This window comes from Mus musculus, chromosome 6 (genome assembly GCF_000001635.26).
Source record: "Mus musculus strain C57BL/6J chromosome 6, GRCm38.p6 C57BL/6J".
Taxonomy (NCBI): domain Eukaryota; kingdom Metazoa; phylum Chordata; class Mammalia; order Rodentia; family Muridae; genus Mus; species Mus musculus.
This window is the reverse complement of record NC_000072.6, coordinates 33,758,890-33,785,479: the sequence shown is the minus strand read 5'-3', so window position 1 is coordinate 33,785,479 and position 26,590 is coordinate 33,758,890. Positions and strand designations below refer to the sequence as shown.

At 40.8% G+C, this 26,590-nt stretch overlaps 1 protein-coding gene across 2 annotated transcripts in view; it reads right to left on the bottom strand.

The window, feature by feature from the left end:
• Exoc4 (exocyst complex component 4) overlaps positions 1 to 26,590 on the bottom strand; it is a 724,890-nt gene that overhangs the window by 188,500 nt on the left and 509,800 nt on the right. The window lies entirely within an intron of this gene.

Here is a 26,590-nt window from a genome sequence, read left to right as displayed (position 1 = left end):
AAGAAGGTATAAAGTAGTAGGGACCATACATTCAAGGTAGTCAGAATGGAATTCTCAACTTCAGTGAAGATGAAGGTCATCCAAGGTCAGAGTGTAGAAGGGCATACCTACTTTGAGGTAGTTCCTGAACGTGAGGAGGATATGAAGGTGGGAAGATTATCAGTTTTCTTGGTCCCATGGTAGATCCTGGTGTTCTATTTACAGCCAAGTTAGTGACTATGAGGTTTTAGTGCAGAACACCCTTAATATATGCAATAGATTGAATGCTTTTTTTTTTTAATACTAGATACTTTTCCTGTTGCTGTGATAAGATATCCTGATAAAAGCAACTTAAGGAAAAAGGGTCTATTCTGGCTTATAGTTTCAAGGGATTATTTCACTATGGTGAGAAATATAATGGCTTTAAGCAGGGAAGGCATAGGAGCAAGAGCAGTAAGCCCCAGCTCACACCACATCCACAGTCAGGGAACAGAGAGGAATGAAGAAATGAAGCTGGACTAGAACGTCTCAAGGTTTGACCCCAGTGACCACCTCCTACCAGTGAGGTTCAAGTTTCCATAACCTGCCCAAACAGTGCTACTGCTGGGGACCCTGTGTCCAAACACAGGACTTCACTGGAGACATTTTACATCTAAATTAACAAACCTCCCACTCATATGCTGACATCCCAATCTCCAACGTGAAATTCTAACCCCAAAGCCTCTGGGAAGTGGTTAGGTCAAGGCAGAAGATGATTTCTCTGTAATACAGACTCCTGTGCAGAGCCACCAGGCACTGGATTTTATTATAGTATATTAAATAGACCATGATCAAGCGCACTCTTTCTACTTCTTATTTCAAAATTTTCTCTTATTTGAGAAAACTCTATTTCATCAAACCTACACATACACACACACACACACACACACACACACACACACACACACAGAGCTATGGTTTGGAAACATTGAATGTGCTATCCAAAAATTTATGAAGCTTGGTATCCAGTATGGTATTAGTGAAAGGAAGAGGAGCTGCAGAGGTAGGAGACAGTGGAAGAGGTAGGAGGCAGTGGGAGGTACTTGGGTTTGGAGGCATCTCTCCTGGAATAGATTAATGGAGTTCTGGTAGGACTCCAGTTAATTCCTGTAAGAACAGCCTGATGTAAAATGCAGCAAACCTGACTCCCTGACTATAGTTTGTTCATCTTACTCTGTGACCACTTTAACACATGCTTTTGCTATTCTGATGGCACCTGCCATGAGGTCCTCATCAGAGGTCAAGCAGAGAGGGTTGGTCACTCTTCGATTTACAAACCCTAAGACTATGAGTGAAATACTATAAACTATTTTGTTACAGAAAATAGGCGAACGCATATGTATGGCAAATGTTTATCATATGAACACATATCTTGGTAAATAATCATAAAGGAGAAATTGAATAGAAACCAAAACCCGAAAAAGACATAAAAAATTCTAGTGTCCTAAGTACTTCCTTGCTGTATTCAAACTGTCCCCTCCCCCTAAGGTAACCCCTGAAGTAACCTTGTTCTATCTTTTATAACATAAAACACACATTTTTTTTCCATTTTTATTAGGTATTTAGCTCATTTACATTTCCAATGCTATACCAAAAGTCCCCCATACCCACCCACCCCCCCACTCCCCTACCCTCCCACTCCCCCTTTTTGGCCCTGGTGTTCCCCTGTACTGAGGCATATAAAGTTTGCGTGTCCAATGGGCCTCTCTTTCCAGTGATGGCCGACTAGGCCATCTTTTGATACATATGCAGCTAGAGTCAAGAGCTCCGGGGTACTGGTTAGTTCATAATGTTCCACCTATAGGGTTGCAGATCCCTTTAGCTCCTTGGGTACTTTGTCTAGCTCCTCCATTGGGAGCCCTGTGATCCATCCATTAGCTGACTGTGAGCATCCACTTCTGTGTTTGCTAGGCCCCGGCATAGTCTCACAAGAGACAGCTACATCTGAGTCCTTTCTATAAAATCTTGCTAGTGTATGCAATGGTGTCAGCGTTTGGATGCTGATTATGGGGTGGATCCCTGGATATGGCAGTCTCTACATGGTCCATCCTTTCATCTCAGCTCCAAACTTTGTCTCTGTAACTCCTTCCATGGGTATAAAACACACATCTTTAAACTCCATAGAATTACTTGGCATATTATAACTGAAATAATATATTATCTATTCTTTGTGCCTTGCTTTAATGAATAGTAAGTATGACAGATGAGGGTGATGGTATATGCCAATAATCCCAGTATTGTAGCTGAGGTAAAAAGATCATGAATTCTAAGCCAGCCTATATTAGTTCAACAGGAAAGTGAATTATGAACTAAGAACAAAAATACTTATTAAGCTAATCCCATATATCAATATCACATGATTTGTTAATTCACTTTCATCACTGCATAGGAATCGCCTTTGGGTATATATGACAATATATCTGTTGTCCTTGATGAGTTAGGTTACTATATCTTTGTCAAGGCCTCTTCTTCTACCAGCAACAGGTTCCTACCTTTTGAGATTCATTTAATCTTGGCATTTTTATAACATCTTTTTGGAATGACTTAGAAAGTAAACTTGATCATCCATACTCACATGGTGCTTTGTTTGACTGCCCATCATGGTGGACTAAAGCTGATTTGCTAGTATGTCTTCTACTCTCTGATAATAAAGTTGAGGGAGGGAAGTATTTAGTCTTCATGTGTATTGCTCTAGTGTCTTATGCTGACTGTTCGGTGATTTGAGAAACAACTTGGCTAAAGTGCAGAGAGTTAGATAACTTCCAAATATGGTAGAAAGAAAGAGGGGACAGAGGGGAGAGCATAGGGTGTAGATTTGATTAAAATACACTGTATACATGTATGGAATAATCAAATAATGAGTAAAATATGTTTTAAAAAGTCAAATATTTTGGGCTGGAGAGATGGCTCAGAGGTTAAGAGCACTGACTGCTCTTTCGAAGTTCATGAGTTCAAATAACAGCAACCACATGTTGGCTCACAACCATCTGTAATGGGATCTGATGACCTCTTCTAGTGTGTCTGAAGGCAGCAACAGTATACTTTTTTTAAAATTAGGTATTTTCTTCATTTACATTTCCAGTGCTATCCCAAAAGTACCCCATACCCTCCCCTACCCACTCCCCTACCCACCCACTCCTACTTCTTGGCCCTGGCGTTCCCCTGTACTGAGGCATATAAAGTTTGCACGACCAATGGGCCTCTCTTTCCACTGATGGCCAACTAGGCCATCTTCTGATATATATGCAGCTAGAGAAACAAGCTCCAGGGGGTACTGGTTAGTTCATATTGTTGTTCCATCTATAGAGTTGCAGATCCCTTTAGTTCCTTGGGTACTTTCTCTAGCTCCTCCATTGGGGGCCCTGTGATCCATCCAATAGCTAACTGTGAGCATCCACTTCTGTGTTTGCTAGGCCCCTGCATAGTCTCACAAGAGACAGCTATATCAGGGTCCTTTCAGCAAAATCTTGCTAGTGTATGCAATGGTGTCAGCTTTTGGAAGCTGATTATGGGATGGATCCCTGGATATGGCAGGCTCTAGATGGTCCCTCCTTTCGTCTAAGCTCCAAACTTTGTCTCTGTAACTCCTTCCATGGGTGTTTTGTTCCCAATCCTAAGAAGGAGCAAAATGTCCACACTTTGGACTTCGTTCTTCTTGAGTTTCATGAGTTTCACAAATTGTATCTTATATCTTGTGTATTCTAAGAATTTGGCCTAATATCTACTTATCAGTGAGTACATATCATGTGAGTTCTTTTGTGATTGGGTTACCTCACTAAGGATGATGCCCTCCAGGTCCATCCATTTGCCTAGGAATTTCATAAATTCATTCTTTTTAATAGCTGAGTAGTACTCCATTGTGTAAATGTCCATACTTTCTATATCCATTCCTCTGTTGAGGGGCAACTGGGTTCTTTCCAGCTTCTGGCTATTATAAATAAGGCTGCTATCAATATAGTGGAGCATGTGTCCTTCTTCCCAGTTGGAACATTTTCTGGATATATGCCCAGGAGAGGTATTGCGGGATCCTCTGGTAGTACTATGTCCAATTTTCTGATGAACCGCCAGAATGATTTCCAGAGTGTTTGTACAAGCTTGCAATCCCACCAACAATGGAGGAGTGTTCCTCTTTCTCCACATCCTTGCCAGCATCTGCTGTCACCTGAGTTTTTGATCTTAGCCATTCTGCCTGGTGTGAGGTAGAATCTCAGGGTTGTTTTGATTTGCATTTCCCTGATGATTAATGATGCTGAACATTTTTTCAGGTGCTTCTCAGCCATTTGGTATTCCTCAGGTGAGAATTCTTTGTTAAGCTCTGCACCCCATTTTTAATGAGGTTGTTTGATTTTTTTGGAGTCCACCTTCTTGAGTTCTTTATATATATTGGATATTAGTCCCCTATCTGATTTAGGATAGGTAAAGATCTTTTCCCAATCAGTTGGTGGCCTTTTTGTCTTATTGATGGTGTCTTTTGCCTTACAGAAGCTTTGCAATTTTATGAGGTCTCATTTGACAATTCCCGATCTTACAGCACAAGCCATTGCTGTTCTATTCAGGAATTTTTCCCCTGTGCCCATATCTTCGAGGCTTTTCTCCACTTTCTCCTCTATATGTTTCACTGTCTCTGGTTTTATGTGGAGTTCCTTGATCCACTTAGATTTGACCTTAGTACAAGGAGATAGGATTGGATCAATTCGAATTCTTCTACATGATAACCGCCAGTTGTGCCAGCACCATTTGTTGAAAATGCTGTCTTTCTTCCACTGGATGGTTTTAGCTCCCTTGTCAAAGATCAAGTGACCATAGGTGTGTGGGTTTATCTCAGGGTCTTCAGTTCTATTCCATTGGTCTTCTTGTCTGTCGCTATACCAGTACCATGCAGTTTTTATCACAATTGCTCTGTAGTACAGCTTTAGGTCAGGCCTGGTGATTCCACCAGAGGTTCTTTTATCCTTGAGAAGAGTTTTTGCTATCCTAGGTTTTTTTTTGTTATTCCAGATGAATTTGGAGATTGCCCTTTACAATTCGTTGAAGAATTGAGTTGGAATTTTGATGGGGATTGCATTGAATCTGTAGATTGCTTTTGGCAAGATAGCTGTTTTACTATATTGATCCTGCCAATCCATAAGCATGGGAAATCTTTCCATCTTCTGAGATCTTTAATTTCTTTCTTCAGAGATTTGAAGTTCTTATCATACAGATCTTTCACTTCCTTAGTTAGTCACGCCAAGGTATTTTATATTATTTGTGACTATTGAGAAGGGTGTTGTTTCCCTAATTTCTTTCTCAGCCTGTTTATCCTTCATGTAGAGAAATGCCATTGACTTGTTTGAGTTAATTTTATATCCAGCTACTTCACTGAAGCTTTTTTATCAGGTTTAGTTCTCTGGTGGAATTTTTAGGGTCACTTATATATACTATCATATCATCTGCAAAAAGTGATATTTTGACTTCTTCCTTTCCAATTTGTATTCCCTTGATCTCCTTTTGTTGTCAAATTGCTCTGGCTAGGACTTCAAGTACAATGTTGAATAGGTAGGGAGAAAGTGGGCAGCCTTGTCCAGTCCCTGATTTTAGTGGGAATGCTTCTAGCTTCTCGAAATTTACTTTGATGTTGGCTACTGGCCTGCAGTAGATTGCTTTTATCATGTTTAGGTATGGGCCGTGAATTCCTGATCTTTCCAAAACTTTTATCATGAATGGGTGTTGGATTTTGTCAAATGCTTTCTCAGCATCTAATGAGATGATCACGTGATTTTTTGTCTTTGAGTTTGTTTATATAGTGGATTATGTTGATGGATTTCCATATATTAAACCATCCCTGCATCCCTGGAATGAAACCTACTTGGTCAGGATGGACGACTGTTTTGATGAGTTCTTGGATGTGGTTAGCGAGAATTTTATTGAGGATTTTTGCATCTATATTCATAAAGAAATTTGGTCTGAAGTTCTCTATCTTTGTTGGGTCTTTCTCTGGTTTAGGTATCAGAGTAACTGTGGCTTCATAGAATGATGTGGGTAGAGTACCTTCTGCTTCTATTTTGTGGAATAGTTTGTGAAGAACTGGAATTAGATCTTCTTTGAAGGTCTGATAGAACTCTGCACTAATAAACCCATCTGGTCCTGGGCTTTTTTTGGTTGGGAGACTATTAATGACTGCTTCTATTTCTTTAGGGGATATAGGACTGTTTAGATCATTAACCTGATCCTGATTTAACTTTGGTACATGGTATCTGTCTAGAAATTTATCCATTTCATCCAGGTTTTCCAGTTTTGTTGAGTATAGCCTTTTGTAGAAGGATCTGATGATGTTTTGTATTTCTTTAGGATCTGTTGTTATGTCTCCCTTTTCATTTCTGATTTTGTTAATTAGGATGCTGTCCCTGTGCCCTCTAGTGAGTTTGGCTAAGGGTTTATCTATCTTATTGATTTTCTCAAAGAACCAGCTCCTCGTTTAGTTGATTCTTTGAATAGTTCTTCCTGTTTCCACTTGGTTGATTTCACCCCTGAGATTGATTATTTCCTGCCATCTACTCCTCTTGGGTGAATTTGCTTCCTTTTGTTCTAGAGTTTTAGGTGTGTTGTCAAGCTGCGTGTGTGTGCGCTCTCTAGTTTCTTTTTGGAGGCACTCAGAGCTATGAGTTTTCCTCTTAGAAATGCTTTCATTGTGTCCCATAAGTTTGGGTATGTTGTGGCTTCATTTTCATTAAACTCTAAAAAGTCTTTAATTTCTTTCTTTATTCCTTCCTTGACCAAGGTATCATTGAGAAGAGTGTTGTTCAGTTTCCACGTGAATGTTGGCTTTCTATTATTTATGTTGATATTGAAGATCAGCCTTAGTCCATGGTGATCTGATAGGATGCATGGGATAATTTCAAGATTTTGGTATCTGTTGAGGCCTGTTTTGTGACCAATTATATGGTCAATTTTGGAGAAGGTACCATGAGGTGCTGAGAAGAAGGTATATCCTTTTGTTTTAGGAAAAAATGTTCTTTTGATATTTGTTAAATCCATTTATTTCATAACTTTTGTTAGTTTCACTGTGTCCCTCTTTAGTTTCTGTTTCCACGATCTGTCCATTGATGAAAGTGGTGTGTTGAAATCTCCCACTATTATTGTGTGAGGTGTAATGTGTGCTTTGAGCTTTACTAAAGTTTCTTTAATGAGTGTGGATGCCCTTGTATTTGGAGCATAGACATTCAAAATTGAGAGTTCCTCTTGGAGGATTTTACCTTTGATGAGTATGAAGTGTCCCTCCTTGTCTTTTTTGATAACTTTGGGTTGGAAGTCAATTTTATTCGATATTAGAATGGCTACTCCAGCTTGTTTCTTCAGACCATTTGCTTGGAAAATTGTTTTCCAGCCTTTCATTTTGAGGTAGTGTCTGTCTTTTTCCCTGAGATGGGTTTCCTGAAAGCAGCAAAATGTTGGGTCCTGTTTGTGTAGCCAGTCTGTTAGTCTATTTCTTTTTATCGGGGAGTTGAGTCCATTGATATTAAGAGATATATTAAGGAAAAGTAATTGTTACTTCCTATTATTTTTGTTGTTAGAGTTGCCATTGTATTCTTGTGTTTGTCTTCTTTTAGGTTTGTTGAAGGATTACTTTCTTGCTTTTTCTAGGGCATGGTTTCCATCCTTGTATTGTTTTTTTTTTTTTTTTTTTTTTTTCTGTTTTTATCCTTTGAAGGGCTGGATTCGTGGAAAGATAATGTGTGAATTTGGTTTTGTCGTGGAATACTTTGGTTTCTCCATTTATGGTAATTTAAAGTTTGGCTGGGTATAGTAGCCTGGGCTGGCATTTGTGTTCTCTTAGTGTCTATATAACATCTGTCCAGGATCTTCTGGCTTTCATAGTCTCTGGTGAAAAGTCTGGTGTAATTCTGATAGGCCTGCCTTTATATGTTATTTGACCCTTTTCCCTTACTGCTTTTAATATTCTATCTTTATGTAGTGCATTTGCTGTTCTGATTATTATGTTTCGGGAGGAATTTCTTTTCTGGTCCAGTCTGTTTGGAGTTCTGTAGGCTTCTTGTATGTTCATGGGAATCTCTTTCTTTAGGTTTGGGAAGTTTTCTTCTATAATTTTGTTGAAGATATTTGGCGGCTCTTTAAGTTGAAAATCTTCATTCCCATCTACTCCTATTATCTGTAGGTTTGGTCTTCTCATTTTGACCTGGATTTCCTGGATGTTTTGAGTTAGGATCTTTTTGCATTTTGCATTGTCTTTGATTGTTGTGCCAATGTTCTCTATGGAATCTTCTGCACCTGAGATTCTCTCTTCTATCTCTTGTATTCTCTTGCTGATGCTCGCATCTATGGTTCCAGATTTATTTCCTAAGGTTTCTATCTCCAGCTTTGCCTCGCTTTGGGCTTTCTTTATTTTGTCCATTTCCCTTTTTAGGTCTAGTATGGTTTTGTCCATTTCCATCACCTGTTTGGATGTGTTTTCCTCTTTTTCTTTAAGGACTTGTAACTCTTTAGCAGTGTTTTCCTGTATTTCTCTAAGTGAGTTATTAAAGTCCTTCTTTATGTCCTCTACCATCATCATGAGATATGCTTTTAAATCTGGGTCTAGCTTTTTGGGTGTGTTGGGGTGCCCAGGACTGGGTGAGGTGGGAGTGCTGGGTTCTGATGATGGTGAGTGGTCTTGATTTCTGTTAGTAAGATTCTTATGTTTGCCTTTCGCCATCTGGAATCTCTGGAGTTAGTTGTAATAGTTGTCTCTGGTTAGAGATTGTTCCTCTCGTGATTCTGTTGGTCTCTATCAGCAGACCTCGGAGACTAGGTCTCTCCTCTGAGTTTCAGTGGTCAGAGCACACTCTGTAGGCAAGCTCTCTTCTTACAGGGAAGGCACACAGATATCTGGTGTTCGGACCTCCCTTCTGGCAGAAGATGAAGGCCTGAAACAGGACCTGTCCCAGAAGCTGTGTTGCTTTGGCCTGTCACAGAAGCTGTTAGCTTCTGTAGTCCATACTCTCACCTGCACAGACTAGTCTCAGAGGGATCTGGGAACCAAGATGGCTCTCCCAGGTGCTACAACAAAGCCCTCCAGAGCAGGGTGGACACCTCTCCTCTGGTCGGGAAGATGCCCGGATGTCTGGAGCCCGAAACAGGATCTGTCTCAGAAGCTGTCCTCTAGAGACCTTGGGGGTTTCTACCGACTCTCTGTCCCGGTGACCAAGTGCTGGCACTGACCAGAAGGGACTTGTGACCCTGGTCAGTCCGGGTTTCCATCTTCTCTAATGCTGTCTCAGGTCCCTCGCGATTGGATTGGAACAGAAGTTGTGTTCCACTCATGGGTGGTTCTAAGATCGCGTGGAGACTCCTCTAGGGGACCTTGGAGGTGTCTGCCGACTCCGTGCCCAAAATGCCCCGGTGCTGGCGCTGACCAGAAGGGACTTGTCCGGTATACTTACCTATCGTAATAAATAAATCCTTTTTAAAAATCAAATATTTCTGATGTTAAAAAAACCACTTAGAATGTCAAAGAAACAAAGTTCATGTGATTTATAGAAAGAAGCATATTGAAGAGGCAGATTTAGTCTATTGGTCTAAGGCTCAGAAATGTGAATTTTAACATTCACTAAAAGCACTCATCACTATAGGATTTGGTTATTGGCACACATGTTCCATGGCTGACATCCTAAAACACTCCCAAATGGGTCCCAGTCTCTTCTCAACTCAATGACCATTTCCTATTATTGGTAGACAAACAGACCAATGCCTAATACTCCTGACAAGGAAAATGCAGGGAAAATGTACTAAGAGCCTGTGCTTTCACCAGAGCACAATCTTTAAAGCAGTAAGCTGCACTGTCATTATCTCATTACAGTAATTTCAACACTTGCTCCTGTTAACTTATTAAAAAACATTTTACATCATTTTCTTCATTGCAGGCACAACAAACTATCTCATTACCTAATACGGATCATCGCCAAATGCTATGGCGAGGGGTGTGATGGAGGAACTGCACACAAGTAGAGGAAGTCAGGGTTTGGAGAGAGGCAAGCACAGAGCACAAAGAGCTGTAAACCTGTAGTGCCAAAAAAAAAAAAAAAAAGAGAGAGAGAGAGAGAGAGAGAGAGAGAGAGAGAGAGAGAGAGAGAGAGAGAGAAAGGGTTTCCAAAATGCTGGCACTGCTGCTGCTCAAGAGGGACAAGCCATTATTCTTTTCACCATGTTCTAAGTCCTTTAGAAGACAGAGATGGTTAATTATAAATTCATCACCACCCATTCATTCTATACATGTGCCAAGCATCATAAAAATGCCCTAAGTGATCACTTGGACAGAAACTTTTAAATTAAACCAACAAAAACGAATCATTTCCAACACACTGTCTAAAGCAGGGATTGGCAAAACACAACTCATAGCCAAGTCCAGCTGCTGAATTTATTTTTTGTAAATAAGGTTTTATTAGCTCACAGCTACTTGTGTTCATTTATACAGTCTGCTCTTGGTTTTATACTATAAAGGCTCAGCTATTCAAACAGAGATGGAAAACCACAGGCTCATATTTACTGTCCAGCACTCTGTGGAGACAGTGTCCTTAGCTTGGATCCAGTCTTGCTCCTGGAGCAGTAGACAAGGAACACTAACACTATCAGAGTGCTTGATTCGACATGAAGAGCAGAGTGTTTCACCTTCATGGAATGGATCAAAATGAACACATTAAGGAGATAACACCCTCTATGATGAACAAGATAATTAAAATATTCACAGTACTGATCCAAAGAGTACAGTCCTAAAGATAAAGATAATTCTTCACCCACGGAAAAAGAGTGGGCTTATGACCAGATGATATTTTATTGCTAGACAACAGAGAACAGGGTTCTTTGAAAAGAAAAAAGGAGGCAGTGGCTAGTCAGAGGAACTACTCCTATTGCTATGTAAGGGAGAGAGAGTCCTTATGGTAGTCTTCACCACCAGAGAAGATAGGACATGTGCAAACTGCATTAACTCAGACAGACTACTTTTTCCATAAAAGAACTATTACTATGGAAAGCTGATCTTGGCCCTGTATCACTTTCCCAGTACAAAAACAAGTAACTAAGAAACAGATTTGCTAATTTCAACTAAGTTCATTTGGTTGTCATATTCATTTCCTTCTTAAATACTGCATTTTCTCTGTAACAGGAAAATTGCTTCTCCAATAAGGCAATGGGTTATGACTTGCTCCCTGAAAACAAACATGCTATAAAATCCATTTAAAATCTCTATTCTATCATGTGCTATTTGTGTTTCATTTGTAACAGGCGATTTGCTGTCATTTGGGCCTTATTTTAGCCAATGCTATAAGGACCTGACAGAGATGAACATCATTTCTTCTTAAAGTTCCAGTCTGCTCTGCCACTGTGTTTACATTTAACATCTTTAGTTTCTGATTTTGAGTTGGTTAAGTCTGACCATATACATTTCAAATACTCACAAAGAGACATGAACAATAAATATGTAAAGAAAAAAAACCAGTTCATGATCTTCCATTCTAACCCATGGACAGAAGGCTAGACTTGTGAAAGCATACACCAGAACCACAATTTTGACTGGAAAAATAGCTTTGTGAGCTAGTGAAAAAGGCGCCATGCAATAATTTGACACACAAAGTTATTTCTACTCTGATAACAACTGGCACTTGCTCAGGCAATGCAATTTTCTGATCTCAAACTCATCCTGCTTTGGGCTATGGCAGGTAGTCTGTAGGAAGTATATTCTGGAAATAGGGGTCATTTGTCTGAGTGCTTTCAGACTGGACAGTCTTTGATTTCAGACATGGTGATCCAACTTATGGTCTTAGCAAATTTATACCTTTTATAGTGCTTTACTCTTCCAACTAAATCTGACAAAGAAGAATGATGGCCACCGCTTCATGATCTCCTGAGATGTCCCAGGTGGGAGGGCCCCTAGACCAACACTGCATGAGGACAAGATGTTGAGACACAGATGTCAAGCACACTGCTTCATGCCATGCCACATGTGGGCAGCTGATCGCCAGGAAGCACACGCCCAGAGGACAAAAGCCTTTCTATCTTCTCTATGGTTTACATTTGCCAAGTCTTGGCACACAGTAGGCATTCACAAATTGTTTACTCAATGTACTGCAAATCTCTGAATTTCAGTCTTAAAGTTTCTTCTATTGTACTATGCCTGCTCATGTTTAACAATGAATTAATCTCTTTTTTATCTTTTAAAAGAATCAGAAGTCACATTTCAAATTATGCTTTTACACAGGTATAATTAAATCTTTAAAAGGTGGGATGGCAAAGAAATTAGAGGCTAGAGTGTAACAGACATTTTATAACCTGCAGATGCCAACAGCAGGCAGCTCCCACCCTACTCCGCCCCTTCCTCCCCCACAGTATAACGACAATTATATTTCAGGGTGAATAATATAATTATCTAAATGAAACCAGGAAGAAAAAACACATACAACATAAAAGGATTAGCTGCTCGAGGACTTGTGGTTGGGGGAGGCAGGAGGATGGACCCAGGCTGACAATTTCATAAAGTAGCCATCAATTATTTAAATCATTGTGACTTTTCAGACAGCATTCTGGACAGCAAGGAGAAAAAAAAAAACACTGCAGAAATTTGAAAACCACAAATTAGGAGAGGGATGCTTGTTATTTGGTTGTGGAGTGAAACGTGCTCTGCCTAGCGAAAGGATCAAAAGGCAAAGTCATTCTGTAAGAATGGTAGTTAAAGATGCCACTTCTCTACAGTTCAACGGAACAAAATACCGTTCTTACAGTAAAAGCCCAAGTGCTGGGGGAGGGGCTATGTGAGAGGAGGACTGGGAGGCATGTGTGTGTGTGTGTGTGTGTGTGTGTGTGTGTGTGTGTGTGTAAACTCCACGGAAAGTAAATCACTGAACTAACCAAAGCAACATTTTAAACGAATACCACAAGCAGAATACAGAGAGCCAAGCCAGAAGGAGGGGACCTAGAGCCTCTGTTATAAGCTGTCATTTCTGGATGTCACTTTAGACAAGGCTCATACGTGGGGCCTGGCTCAAGGGATGCAGATGGATTATTTTCTAAGGCACATGCCAGCCTCAAAGGTTCTATTAAAGTCAAGTCTTTATATAAGCATACACCAAATTGTGCTGGGAAAACTCATAATTCAAATTAATCATATAAAAACTATTTTAGACAATGTTATATATTATATATTATAAAAGTAAATGACTTGTCTCATGTATATGCTTGAGGTCACAATAGTGCCTGTCTGATCTATTATATTTCTACCATAGAGGTAAGTCTGCCTGTGACTCTAAGTCCAGGTCATAAAAGAAAGAAGAAACTGATCAAAATAGCCGCTCCCCTTTCTTTTTGCTATTGCTTGAAGCATCTGCATTTGCTAAGCTGCTAGAGAGAAATTGATTGTTTCTTCACAGGCACAAGATCTGCTTTGGTTAATACTCATGAGGTAAATCTAGTCAATAGTTCCACGAGCCAATTAGCTTACTTTCCATCTAGACTTAACTAGTTGAGAAAAAAAGAAAAATAGCTCAAGTCAGTCACTTATAATGATTTTTAAGAAACAATCAGATTTTCTGCAGAAAAGTAGGCATTATAAATATATAACTAATCATTTAAATAATTTAAATGCATTTTTAAGCAAATATATAAGCTTTATATTCACTCATACAAGATTAAAAAATAGCAACACAGTGACTGATTAAGAAAATTCTCAACAACTAAACAATGGTTTTATAAATTACAACTTATTTTAAATATTTTGCTCATGAAAAATAAAATCTTTAGCTTATTTACATGCTACATATCAAATCTTTGCTATCTTCTGCTAGTGAATCTCTTGCTCGGTTGGTAAGGATGGCTTTCCTGTGCTCACTTTGCCCCCTGCCATTATTGTCACTCGAATTGCCTAGGTCCTTTCAAAATGGTAGGCACGGGATACTATGTGTTTGTCATACATACAAAACTTTGCAACACAAAGATTAAATACCAATGCATGTAATAGTTGCTTTTTAAACAGGATACCATGGGGACTCAGGATAATGTATGAAGTATGAAAAAACTGGGTTGGGGATGATAACTTGGTATCAAAAGACCCTAACAGGCACTCAGGGTCTCAGACCAGCAGTCATGGTTTCACATCAATAGTGATGGGTCCCATCAGAAGATCTGAGATGTCCAAAACCACACAATTCTCATGAAGTCAGGAGAAACAACCAGCAAGCACACTTTGTAGGATAGTCTACAAGATACCTCATCATCACTACGTGAAGTATATATACACCACTTCTGTGCATTTACATACTGTGCAATCAACATAGCACTGAGACACATGCACATCAACAGTCACTGCAGTATTACTCACAACCACTAAGTGATGGAACAAAGTAGGACTCAGCAACAGAGGAATGGATTTATAAACGTGTGGTATATATGCACAAAGGAACGTTTCCAGCCATAAAGATGAATGCCATTGGTGGGTAAGTGGATGCAACTGGAGATAATCACATTAGAGTGACATAAGCCAGTCTCAGAAAGTCAAACGTTGCATATATTCTCACTTGCAGCTCTTAGATTTTATATGCTATACATTATCATGTATGCACATACGACATGAAAGAAGTGTCCAAGGGAACAAAGGACACCATCAGGGGGACAAGAAAAGGCCGGGGAAGGAGGTTTCAGGGGGAACATGCTTAGTGTACTAATATATACTTACATAAAAATTGAAAAAATTAATAAAAAGAAATAAACAATCAAAAAATAAAAATTAAACTGCCATGGCTATGGACAGCAAGAAACCTCAGGAGACCTGCACTGTCCTTACATCTTTTCTGTGAGGAAAATTTCAGAAAGAAAATTTATTTTAAAATATAATGGTGTCTCACTTGAAAAATAATGTGAGTTTGCTTTTGTACATCTTTTGACAACACTGCTGGCAATTCCATTTATTCATTCAGTGTGAACCTACTATGTGCTAAAAATTTCTACTGATCTATGGCAAAATTGGAAAGGATGAAAGAAAAGAGCAACTTTGGTTGGGAAATGGAAAGAAATTAGCACAGTTCAGCCCTTACTCTGTTCAGGTTGCTTGCCCTGGTATAGCTTTGAAAGCCATAGAAACACAGCAAACAAATTCACCAAAGCATTTCTGCAAGTACCTGATAGGCAGCCTTGACCTTGAAATAGCCAAGAGGACAACCAATTCAGAAATGCCTCTTGGAATAAAAGGGGGAAAGCAATTAAGCTCTTATAGTGGAAATCGGGCAGAGAGAAGTGCTGGGTCCACCCAGTGAGCAGAGGTAGGGAACTGCTCATTTAAGTGCAGTTATCTGAATTTGAATTTGTACATATTTGCAAGTGAATACCCACGGTATTCTGGACTCTACAGATAGGGCATCCATCTTGAGAAGAGCTGTAACCATGAGGGGTAAAAGAAGATTGAGATGGGGAAAAAAAAGAAAGAGAAACCAAATAGAAGCTGAGATGATTTTTTCTTCTCAAAAGACTATTCCTAATATTCACAGTCTAAAAAGGACACAATGACGCAGATAACCTGTTAATGAGCTAGCTGTGGGTTGTCTACTCCCCAGGGCAGGATTTCCAACTGACAGAGCTTGTGTGGGTCTAAAAAGAATGAATGAGAAATTGAATGAGAAATGTACAGCTTAATCTTTCAGCAACCCGGATGTGCTCTGGATGCTGGTGGCTCCTGTGGGCAGAGATGGTGAGGAGCTCTGGCCTGTGAGGCCTTTGTGGCAAAGGAATGAAAACCTGTAATGTAAATTCCAGGAAATCAGTTTGTTGAGTTTGTTTGGCCAATTACGGCAATCCATCAAAGGAGTAACCTCAAACAACTAAGCCTGCGTTCACCTATCTTAGGCAGTTCTCAGGCCCTTGTTTCAAGCTTCAGTCTCCAGCAAACAAAACATTCATAGGAGAGTCTAGCTCAGTGTGACTAGGTCCCTACATCAGCTGCCTCTGTGATGCCAGGTCTCTGACTTTTAAAGTCACAGTCTTCTTCAAAGGGCTTGCCCTTGAGGATCTGCATTCCCTAAAGCCTTTCATGTTTCCCTGTCAAACGTCAACAGGAAGCTGGTCCCTGTAAAGCTCAAGATGGCCTCTGGGGTGCTGTGTCTAACCTTGTTTCTCATTCTCCTTCCACTTCTGCACAGACACTTTGTCCTTTTAGATCACCGAGAATCTTGTGTCCCCTTTTCAGGACACTTTCTCCTTCTTCTCCATATACACACATCCAACAACAATGCAGAATCCTTCTTACCCAATGTTTCTCTTGATTCTTAAGGCCCCCAGTGCCTCTCTTCACCCTGTACAGTGCCTGGCTTCTGAACCATCACAACTGGTACTCCCTATCCATCTGTCCCAAGACACTCAGAGATGAAACCATAAGTTTGGCACAGAGCAAGGATTTAATAAATATTGACATTTAGTTTCAATAGCCTTTTAACACAGGGGAATTACTCGACTGAATTCTGTTATTCTTGTCACAGGCAATGGACCAGATTTCCCCAGCCCACTGTAGATGCTCACACTAATATTATGTACAGACAAGTTGAGTAGGAACCTTGAAAAGCATGAAGAAGACCAGCTGCTTTCCTTGAACGGTTAATCTTTAAAGGGTCATTTAACTTTCAAGCGGAGATAGTCTTGTTTCTATTCACTTTCTCACTAGAATGTCCCTAAGCCAGAATGGCAACATACAGACAGGGCAAAAATTACTTAGGATAAGAACCTTGAAAATTCCCTAAGTACAGCAGTTCTCTGTCTCTACTCATCTGGCTGCTACCAGGAATCTTGCCAGATCAGCAATTCCCTCCTGAGAATGATAGCTATCATTTGCTTGGGCTGTTGAGCCAGCTTGCTTTCTTCCCAGTTTCTTTTTCTGAGATGCTCTTCCCCTTCTCTAACATTTAAGGAAAAGAAATAAATCTGAAGATGCCTTTGTTAGCACATAAAGTCAAATGTATTTCAGGCAAAGGCAGCCTTCTAAAGACCTGAGTGACAGAGGACTAATGTAGCTTCGTCCCCGTCAGCAGACCTGTCATAAGTCATTACCTTCTCTTCTCTTATCCACCAAAGAGTGGGCTGAGAGAAGATCAGAATGGACAGCAGCCACTCAATGTTTCAAAATATTTATCTCAAATGTGGCCTGATGCATGGAAAAGTCTAGGTGACAAACTAAGCTGGCCATCAGCAAACCCACCATTACATGATAAAAAGTAAATTCAGACTCCCAGCTTAAAGCTCAAGGCTTATCCCTATATTGATGCCATTTCGAACAGCCTTGCGCTCAGCACGTAAAGCTGGTAAGAAGTGCCACTAGCTGTAATTACTTCCCATGCAGGCCCTGTCAGGATGAAAGCTGCTAGCTTGCTGCTTTGAATTTTATTATTTTATTTTTAAATGAGCCTATAACCTATGAGATGGGTCTCCTAAAACAAAAATTTGAAATAACTAAGGATCCCTATAAAATAGATATTGGGGTAACTATACTTTTTTTTTGGTGAGAAAAAAGGAAAAAAAAACCCTACTAAATGTTTATTTCTAGCCTCTTTGCATTACTATCTATACTCTATAGAAATTAGTTTAAATATAACTATTTTTTTTCATTTTGGAGGAGGATTTCTAAAGACCCATTAACCAAAAATGTCACTAAAACAAACAAACAAACAAACAAACAAACAAACAAGCAATCCAGAATGTAATCTTTTATCCTTCAGAGATGAGACCAAACCTTTAAGACAGTTATACATAGTTGCTCACAGAGTGAGTGTGGTCTGCCTGTGTATAAAAACATTTCTCGCTCATATCATAGCCTTCTGAATATATGCAGATAAAAACAAGTTCCTTTATCATGTAATATTCATAAAGGGCCTACCTTCAAACTAATGTGAACTGGTCAATTTCATGTTTCATGACAATATTTAAAGACTTTTAGACTAGTGCTTCCAACAAGTGAGGGCTTCAAAGAAAGCAATGATGCTCTCACTCACTGTGGCGCCCACACATTCCCATTTTTATTTTATTTTTTTTTTATATTTTTGGTTTTTCGAGACAGGGTTTCTCTGTATAGCCCTGGCTGTCCTGGAACTCACTTTGTAGACCAGGTTGGCCTTGAACTCAGAAACCCGCCTGCCTCTGCCTCCTGAGTGCCGGGATTAAAGGTGTGCACTGCCACCATACCCGGCTCCACATTCCCATTTTTAATGTCCTCTGAGTAACACCATGTCAACAGTGACGAGTTGGAGCTGCACTGATAAAACAGCTGAAGGGCAATTAGAATGTGCAGGCTCATTTAGCTATAAAACCAATATGGGAGAAGGATGATGGTAGAATTTTGGCTACGGAGAATGTGGATGTTCAAGGGACTTGCTTTTAGTTTTTAGGTGCTTAAAATATTTTCATAAACTATTCAAAAATAGTTTATTGGTTATCAAGTTCTCATGTTGATGGTTTAACAATGTATGAAACAGCACTGGAGATGCTAGTGATATGTTTGAATGGAAATGCCCCCAGCTGGTATTAGTGTTCTATGAGTTTAATGAAACCTTTCTGACATGGAGCCCTGCTGCTAGACATAGGGATGCAGGGGCAAGCTTTGAGGGTGACAGGTGGACCCTGACTCTAGTTCTGTTTCGTGAATGCCAGCACTATGTGGGCAGCAGCCTATTTCTGCCTTCCTCACCATGATGGACTCTGACGTCAGGAGCTAAAATATGTCCTTCTCACCTAAACTTCTTCCTTCAGTTGTTTAGTAACAGAGATGAGAAAAGCAACCAGCACAATAAGTGATGCTTTTCCTTTAATAGGGCATATTTCTACAGGATCTGGCCAAGAACCAGTCTCCTCGATGCTTATCAGAATGAAGGGATTATATAAGTGAAGCAATAATTGCTGCTGTGAAATGTCTCAGTATGTGGAGACTTCCTCAAGCCCTGTTGGACACATCATGCCCATGATACTTCCCTCCTTGTCTAATGGTAGCTTGGGCCAGTGTCCTTCTCATCCTGTAGATGAGGAGAGGGACCCTTGGGCAGGTGTCACTGGAACACTTTCTCATTGGTGACACTAGACTCATGCATTTCAGGCTGTCACCACCTTACCACAAGGAAACTTAATAAAAAAAATTTACAAAGAGAGATCTGAGGAATCAGCAGAAATGATATACAGATCTATCATGACTGCCCTTTGAAAGACCCAACAAGCAGCTGAAAGAGTCAGATGCAGATATGTGCACTCAACCAATGGACAGAAGCAGCTGACCCTTGTTGAATTAGGGAAGGCTGAGAGAATTTGAGGAGAAGGGTGATCCTATAGGAGGACCAGCAGTCTTAATTAATCTGGAGCCCCAAGATCTCTCAAATACTGGACCACCAAACAGACAGCATACACCAGCTGATATGAGGCCCCCAACCCACATACAGTAGAGGACTTCCAGGTCTGTGTTCATTCAGAGATGATGCACCTAATCCTCAAGAGACTGGAGGCCCCAGGGAGTTTAGAGGTCAGATAGGGTGGAGGTTGAGGGCATCCATGTGGAGACAGGGTGTGGTGGGGAGAAGGTGTGGGATGTGGAACAGTTGGAGGGTGGGAAGGGAGGGGCAGGGAATGGAATATGAAGTGTAAAAAATGAATTACAAATAAAATTAATTTTAAAAAGAGATATCTAAGCCAGCAATAGGGGTAACACTATACAAAAAGCACAACTGGATTAAAAATGAAATGGGAACCCAGGTAAAGGCAAGGAGATTGCAAGTCCCCATTAGTAACAAAAGGTTTGAATTGCTCAGGTAAGTACACTGGCAGCAAACAGGTGAGGTAACAATCCAAAGACAAGAACACAGGGACTCCTGGTACCCAGACTCTCTGGATAAAGTCAAAATCGCCACAAAAAATTGCTTAATTGAGGCTTCTACTTGTTGTGAAAAGGCCAAGCATCACTGTTAGTGAATAAACAAAATACTGGGAATGAAACTCAAAGAAAACAAAAAGTGTAAGTGGTTCGTTTTCTTTTTTTAGGTACAGATGCACACCAAAGAATGAGATTGGATTCCAAAATGCTTTGTGTTTTAAACCCTAGGTTTTTTTTTTTTTTTTTTTTTTAGTGAGGACATTAGAGCCATCTCTAAGAGCTTGGGGGTGGGGAACCAATTGATCAGGCCTCTTTTCAACTTAATGATTTTCATGATGACTTCCAGCAGACCTTAAATGGAGCTAATCTATTTACACTAATAAAGCCGCATCTCCTGTACCAGAGAGTGGAAGAGTGAATGGCAACACTGGCTGTGATCAAATGCCACTCAAAGGCAACGTTCTTCATAGTAACACAATCTCATCTGATGACACAATATGCTGTTGCTGCTATCCATGCATCCCTGGGAAAACAGAAACGGTTACTGGCAGTGTTCTGCTCTATCTGGGAAGATAATAAGTTTGGGCATCAGTGTAATTATCTTCAGCAAATAATTATACTGAAAGCAGCCGTATCTACCATGGCTTGCCTGGGATTCCTGCACCTACCCACCTATCAGTAATGTTCACTTGTAACCCTGTAGACTCCTACAATTCCGACCATCCTGCGTATTTGCTTTAACAGCCATACTTCCTCACTGATTCCCATGGCTAGGTACAGGAGTGAGTTGTGAACCTCTCAGCCCACATCTGCATGGAACGTCATAACGTGACCTAACTTGAAAACAGGTTCTTTGCGGATGAAATTAAAACTTGGGATAGAAATATATAAGATTAGGATGGCCTTAAATCTACTGAAAGTGTCCTTATGGGAGTCAGACAAATGACAGGGACAGGGAAAGGTTATGCTAAGGAACTCTGGTTGTTCCTTAGAGTTGTTTCTTGAACAAGAACAGCAATATCTTCTAGAGCCTCTAGGGTCCCCTCTAGAGCCTTGGAAGAATTGCAGATTCTGATACCTATAACAGTGATGGAGTAAACTATTTAAAGTTTTCAAATATTTATTTATTTGTTTGTCTGTCTGTTTACTGTGTATGTGCACATGTGCACACATATGTATAGTGCAGTGCTTGTATAGAAGCCCAAGGACAACTTGCAGGAGTCACTTTTTTCCCTTAGGTTCTAGAGACTGAACCCTGGTCATCAGTTTTGGGAGCAAATACCCTTCCTTTCCTAGCTATCTTGCTGGCCCCACAGAATTGGCTTCTTTTGTTTCAAGCCACTGTGTTACCCTGCTTTTGCAGCCCTAGGAAACAAATCCACTGACTCGCAGCGCTATGAGCTCCACATGCTGCTACTGATCTCCAGCCAGCAGAGGGGCTCCAGGGACAGGACACGGTGGAGCTACAGCAGCTGCTCTTGCCTGCTGTCAGGCTAGGGTCTAGGGGCACTAGCAAAGTCATTGGGTGTGTGTTAGAGTGAATGCAGGTTGGTGGGGAAAGGAAAGCAGCCTGAAGATCCAGTGGGAGATAGCAGGATGTGAAAGAGCAGTGACAGAGGTCAGAAAGCCATAGAAGGGAGAGCTAAGGAGCAGACAGGAACTGACTTAGAGTGCTCAGTGCTGAGACCAGTCTCATGTGGTATGAGGAAGGAGGTGGAGTATGTTCTACAGTCATTATCCCGCTTAACCATTATTATGTTCCTAGGCCCCCAAAATTATAATTTCTATTTTCCAGAAAAGAAATAGGTATCGAGAGGCTAAATAATTTGGTCACAGTAAAGAAGCTATTAAGTGATATGGCTGGAATTCATTTGTATGCGATTTCAGAGCTTATGTATAAAGCTTGGTTCCCAATATAAAGTTGAGCACTCTATTACAGACTTGACTAGAGTAAATGCCTCAGCAATAACCAGGTTCTCCCTCTCAGGGAAATCACCGATTATAAGCAGCAGCAGTCTTCAGAGAAGTGGTGCTGATCCTGGCTGAATGCTCAGATCATCCGGGCATCTTGCAGGGAGTCCCTCGAGCCTGGCCAACTGATGGCGTGTGGGCAGGGGTACTTTTAGGAAGCTTCCTGGGTGACTTGGATGGGTCATGTTCCTGAGAATCACTGCTCTAAGCCAGCAGGTGGGAGTGGGAAGTGTGGCTGGCTGAGGAGGAGGTGAGAGTTGGCTGTTTGCAGGCAGACTGTAGCTATTTAACTTTTCAGAAGTGACTCTGGCAAATGCTGGGGCAGTGAGGAAAATATAATATGCTTTAAATGTTCAAGATGGCTTACTGTGTTACTCACACAGCTTATGTTTGTTCCTCCAGCGATAGGGAATTTGAGCCTGAGCCTCAGCCGGAGAAGCTGCTTCTGTCTCATATTGCCCTTCCTGAGCCAGAAAACGTGGGCTCCTGTCCTGGGAAAGCACGCTGTAAAATTTGGAAATGTGCTAGACAAGGAAGAAGCTTTTGCCACTGTGGGACATAGTGGGTTTTTTTGTTTGTTTGTTTTGTTTTTTTTTTTCAATGTCTGGGTCAGCATGAAGCAATGTAGAGTATTTCCTTAACATGACTATGGTTGCTCACCACATAAGCACACACAGCATCAGGTCTGGAAAGGCCTGACCCTAAGGCTGGGCGTGGCGACACTGAGAGGCGCTTCTTCAACCTTGGATTATATTAAAGCCATGTTCAGGGCTACTTCAACCCTGGTATAAAGTTCGGGAGTCTGGGTCTCACAAGTTCCCAGGTGAGCTGCACGAGGCTAGGGCAAACCCAAATACACAGACACTCAGATGGTGACATCATACAAGTGCAGGCTAAGTCAGAGGTCTGATGCCTACAGATAGCTCTTTAGCTACTAATAAAGGCAACGATATAGCAGTGTGATGGGGAGAGGAGACTGTCTTTGGATCACTGATTGGAAGGTGCCCTCCCATTCAGCATTCATAGGTAAGGAATAAAAAACATGAAATATTGTTACTGTCAATTAAAAAACAAACAAGCAAACATCAAAGAACATCTACATTAGCAAACAACAATACATGAGAGAACTAAAATTGAACCAGAGTTTGACCTCTTCCCTCGTGTCTATTCTATAGAATGGAAGTCTCTGGATCACCTCAATGTCCTCAAATAAATGAGCCTCAAATTCCATGTCCAGCATGATGATCGTGAAGCCTCGAAACTATACAGCCATAATATGGCTTAGGAAAAAATGAGGAATTTTTCCTACAAGACCTCTTTAGTTTAACTCCAATCAACAGGCTTAGCATTGCAAGAGTTGAGGCCTTTTTTTTTTTGCAGGAAAAATAGTGTCAACCTCTTAGAAGGCTAGATGAGTCAAACCTAATCCTGCCCTTACATCGGAACATCAGAGCATTCTAATTTAGCAATATGTTGGTTTTGAAACTCAAGATTGGGGATTTTGTACCATTAAGGACATATGTCTTTGCAGTAATGAAAGCATTATTTACATCTACCCATTCACTCATCCATTTATCAAATACTGAATGTGAGGACCAGCCAATGACCTGGATTTGATCTTCATAGCTCACATGTTGGGAGGAGAGAAGCAACTTGGCAAGTTGTCCTCTGATCTCGACACATGCACCAAGGCCTGTGTGTCTACCACATGTGCAAATGCCATTTTTATAAATATTATTAAATATTCTAGTTATTCTAAGTCTATTCTGGAACCAGAAATTTAGGAGAGAAGCAATGGTAATAACTATCCAAGCTCTCTGTCTGCTGTAAGTGCTTTAGAGCTAAGGCAGATGGTCCTTTCCTTCACTCTCTGGGAGGCAGTGTGGGACAGTAAAGGATTTGGAGCAATGTTCCTCTAACTATGGCAACAGCCCAATATCCCCACAATCTGTTGTGAATATACACTTTCATGAGATACAATAAAAATGAGTTACTAGAAAAAGACATTCAAAACCTAGAAATATATATATATATATATATATATATATATATATATATATATATAATGTAAGTCCTAATTTATTAGATTCCCAGACAATGTCAAAGGGCTAAGAACAATCAAAGTATCTAAATGTTCATTCTCAAACCTGTGTCTGATGGCACAGAGATAGGTAGCTTGCAGACAACCATAGTCCTCAGACTATGATTTGGAAACTATTGTAGAACACAGGGCTCAGGACTAGACTTCCTGGGTGGGAACCATTCTTCCCTTTGCTAGCCAGAGGACTCGGGGTAGGTAATTTAATTCCAATGTTTTCCATGTCATTACCATAAGATCATCGAAGAAGTTCCTGCCATACAACCAAAGCATATATAAGCCAGTGCACAGAAAGCACTTGGTAGAGGGCTGGCTCCTAGTCAACACTGCTAATGTGCTGGCTGCAATGATGAGCGATATTACTTTTGTCATGACTGCTCATCCTGCTGGGTTATGCCATTTGAGGGCCACATCGAGCACAGCATTTCACCCCCAAAATGGAGCTTGATTCTTTCCTACTGACTTCCTTTCTTCCCTTCATGTAATCGACCGTGAAAAGTAAAGTCACCAGTGCCAGTGCATCTCAGCACGCCAGATGTGTTTCTCATGATACGGTGCCTGGGCTGCTCAGATGCCATGTTGGAGGGGCAAAGACAGACCCATGTTTCTCCTCACAGGACCCCATGCAGTTCTCCTAGGAGAGCATGAACTTCACCTGCCTGTCCTCAAACGCATGAAAGCCGCGATGAGACTGCTGTCCGTCCTTCTCCCTGGAAAACCCAACTGGGCTGATGACCAGTGACATGGAAGCTGCCTCAGGGGAAGACCACACGCTCTGCTCTGTGTACGCCCCGAGAACAGCACCGCAGAGGGACTTCTTTACGCTTCATGTAACCGAGAACTTTGCCCACCTGTGTCTCTCATATATTGCTCCTGGCTCCCTTACTAATACGTCTCACACTCTTGGCTAGTATGTTTTAGACCCACTTACCACATTTTCTCACACTTACATTTAATTAGAAATAAAATTAACCAGTAGACATGAGGATACCCTTAAGAAACAAACATTTTAGTATGGGCAATCATGTTAGAAGAACATTTGCAATTGCTATAAAGAAAGAGAATTTTTCAGGATGGAAACCTCATATTTCAGAGAACAGAAGACAGATTTAATAACCATTTCATCACTACTTTGCATCTCCAAAAATATGCAGTTTTTATGTACAAAAGGAGGTAAGACCATAACCATATACCAAAGGCAGTATCTTAGCTCTGAGTACGAACTTGGAAGTTAATAGCTAGAATGGCTTCGGTCTTAAGATTTCCTTACTTGTGTGAGAGGTCAGAAGGAAAACAGGTCAAGTAGAGTTCTAACCTCGCTCAGACTGGAATAATTGATTTTAAGGACAAAAGACACAGTTATTAATACAAAATGGTGGGTGACAAGTTTGAGTATGATCTGACAGGTGCATCATGGACTTCCCAGAGGTGACATTTAGCCGGCAGTGTACACAGCCCAATATGTGGTTATGAGACTCAACATGCATTTGCTATTTAAGCTGAAAATGTTCATGTTTAATAAGGTGAGTCTTTAGTTCAAATGAAGAAACATTGACAAAGAAATAACTTACAGACATAGGGTCAGTGTTGAGACAAGGTGCTAGGGATGGTGAGGAAGCAGAGACTAGTAATAGCAGAAGGCTGAAGGCAAGGAGCGAGGAGGAGAAACTGTGGTCAGAGTCCAGACAGAGTTGGAGCTACAACTATTGATGAAGCTTCATTGCCCAAAGTGCGAGGAAGGAGCTACTCAGCCTCCTTCTTCTCAGGCTTTCTGTTTCTCGCCGCTGCCCCTCCCAGTAGAACCCACTTGGTAAGATGGCCATAGTGCCACAGCCCATAAGGGTTGGCCTCAGCATACATGGGGAAGCGGGAGGGAAGAATTGGAACAAAGGACCTGGATAGGTAGCAGTTTGAAAAAAACCTTCCAGTTGACATGAGACGTTCATTGAGATTCATGTCTTATTAGTGGCACAGCAATCTAGAAGGGAGAGGGAACAGTGGACACACAGCTGTGACATCCCCCCTCCGCACTCCTCACCAAGAGCATGTCTAACATGACAGACAGTGCACACTAACAACTCCCCTTATCTCTTATCACAGAATTTGATTATAACTAGACAACCCTTGAGAAAGTTCTAGCATGCCTCCGAATTCTAATGCACAGACTTTACCTCGCTAGGTAGCATAGCCCAAGAGACGACTGAAGCAAGTGTGACCCCTCCATGTATACAGCACTGCTGAAGAGCGCAAACCTTCTTTACCCTGAGCTCCTCATATGGTGTAATTTATGGAACAATGTGTTTGTTCTCTGTTCTTTTCTTGAGACAAAGAGTCTCACTATGTAACCCCTGGCTGGTCTGAAACTCACTGTGTGGACCAGGATGGCCTCGAAATTACAGAGATTCACCTGCCTCTGCTGGAATCAATGGTGTGATTTACCACACCCTGATCATTGTTCCTTTTGAAGCAAGATTAATGTAACTGTCAAGATATATCCACAACTCAAACTCATGACTTGCTTTCATTTTCTATTTATTATCATTCCATAAACGAAATGTGTATAAAATGTATACCACAGGCCTATGAAATAAAAATATCTATTGTCAGAAAATTTTTATGGCCCAGACACCATATCTTTAAGTAAAATGTTCAGTATG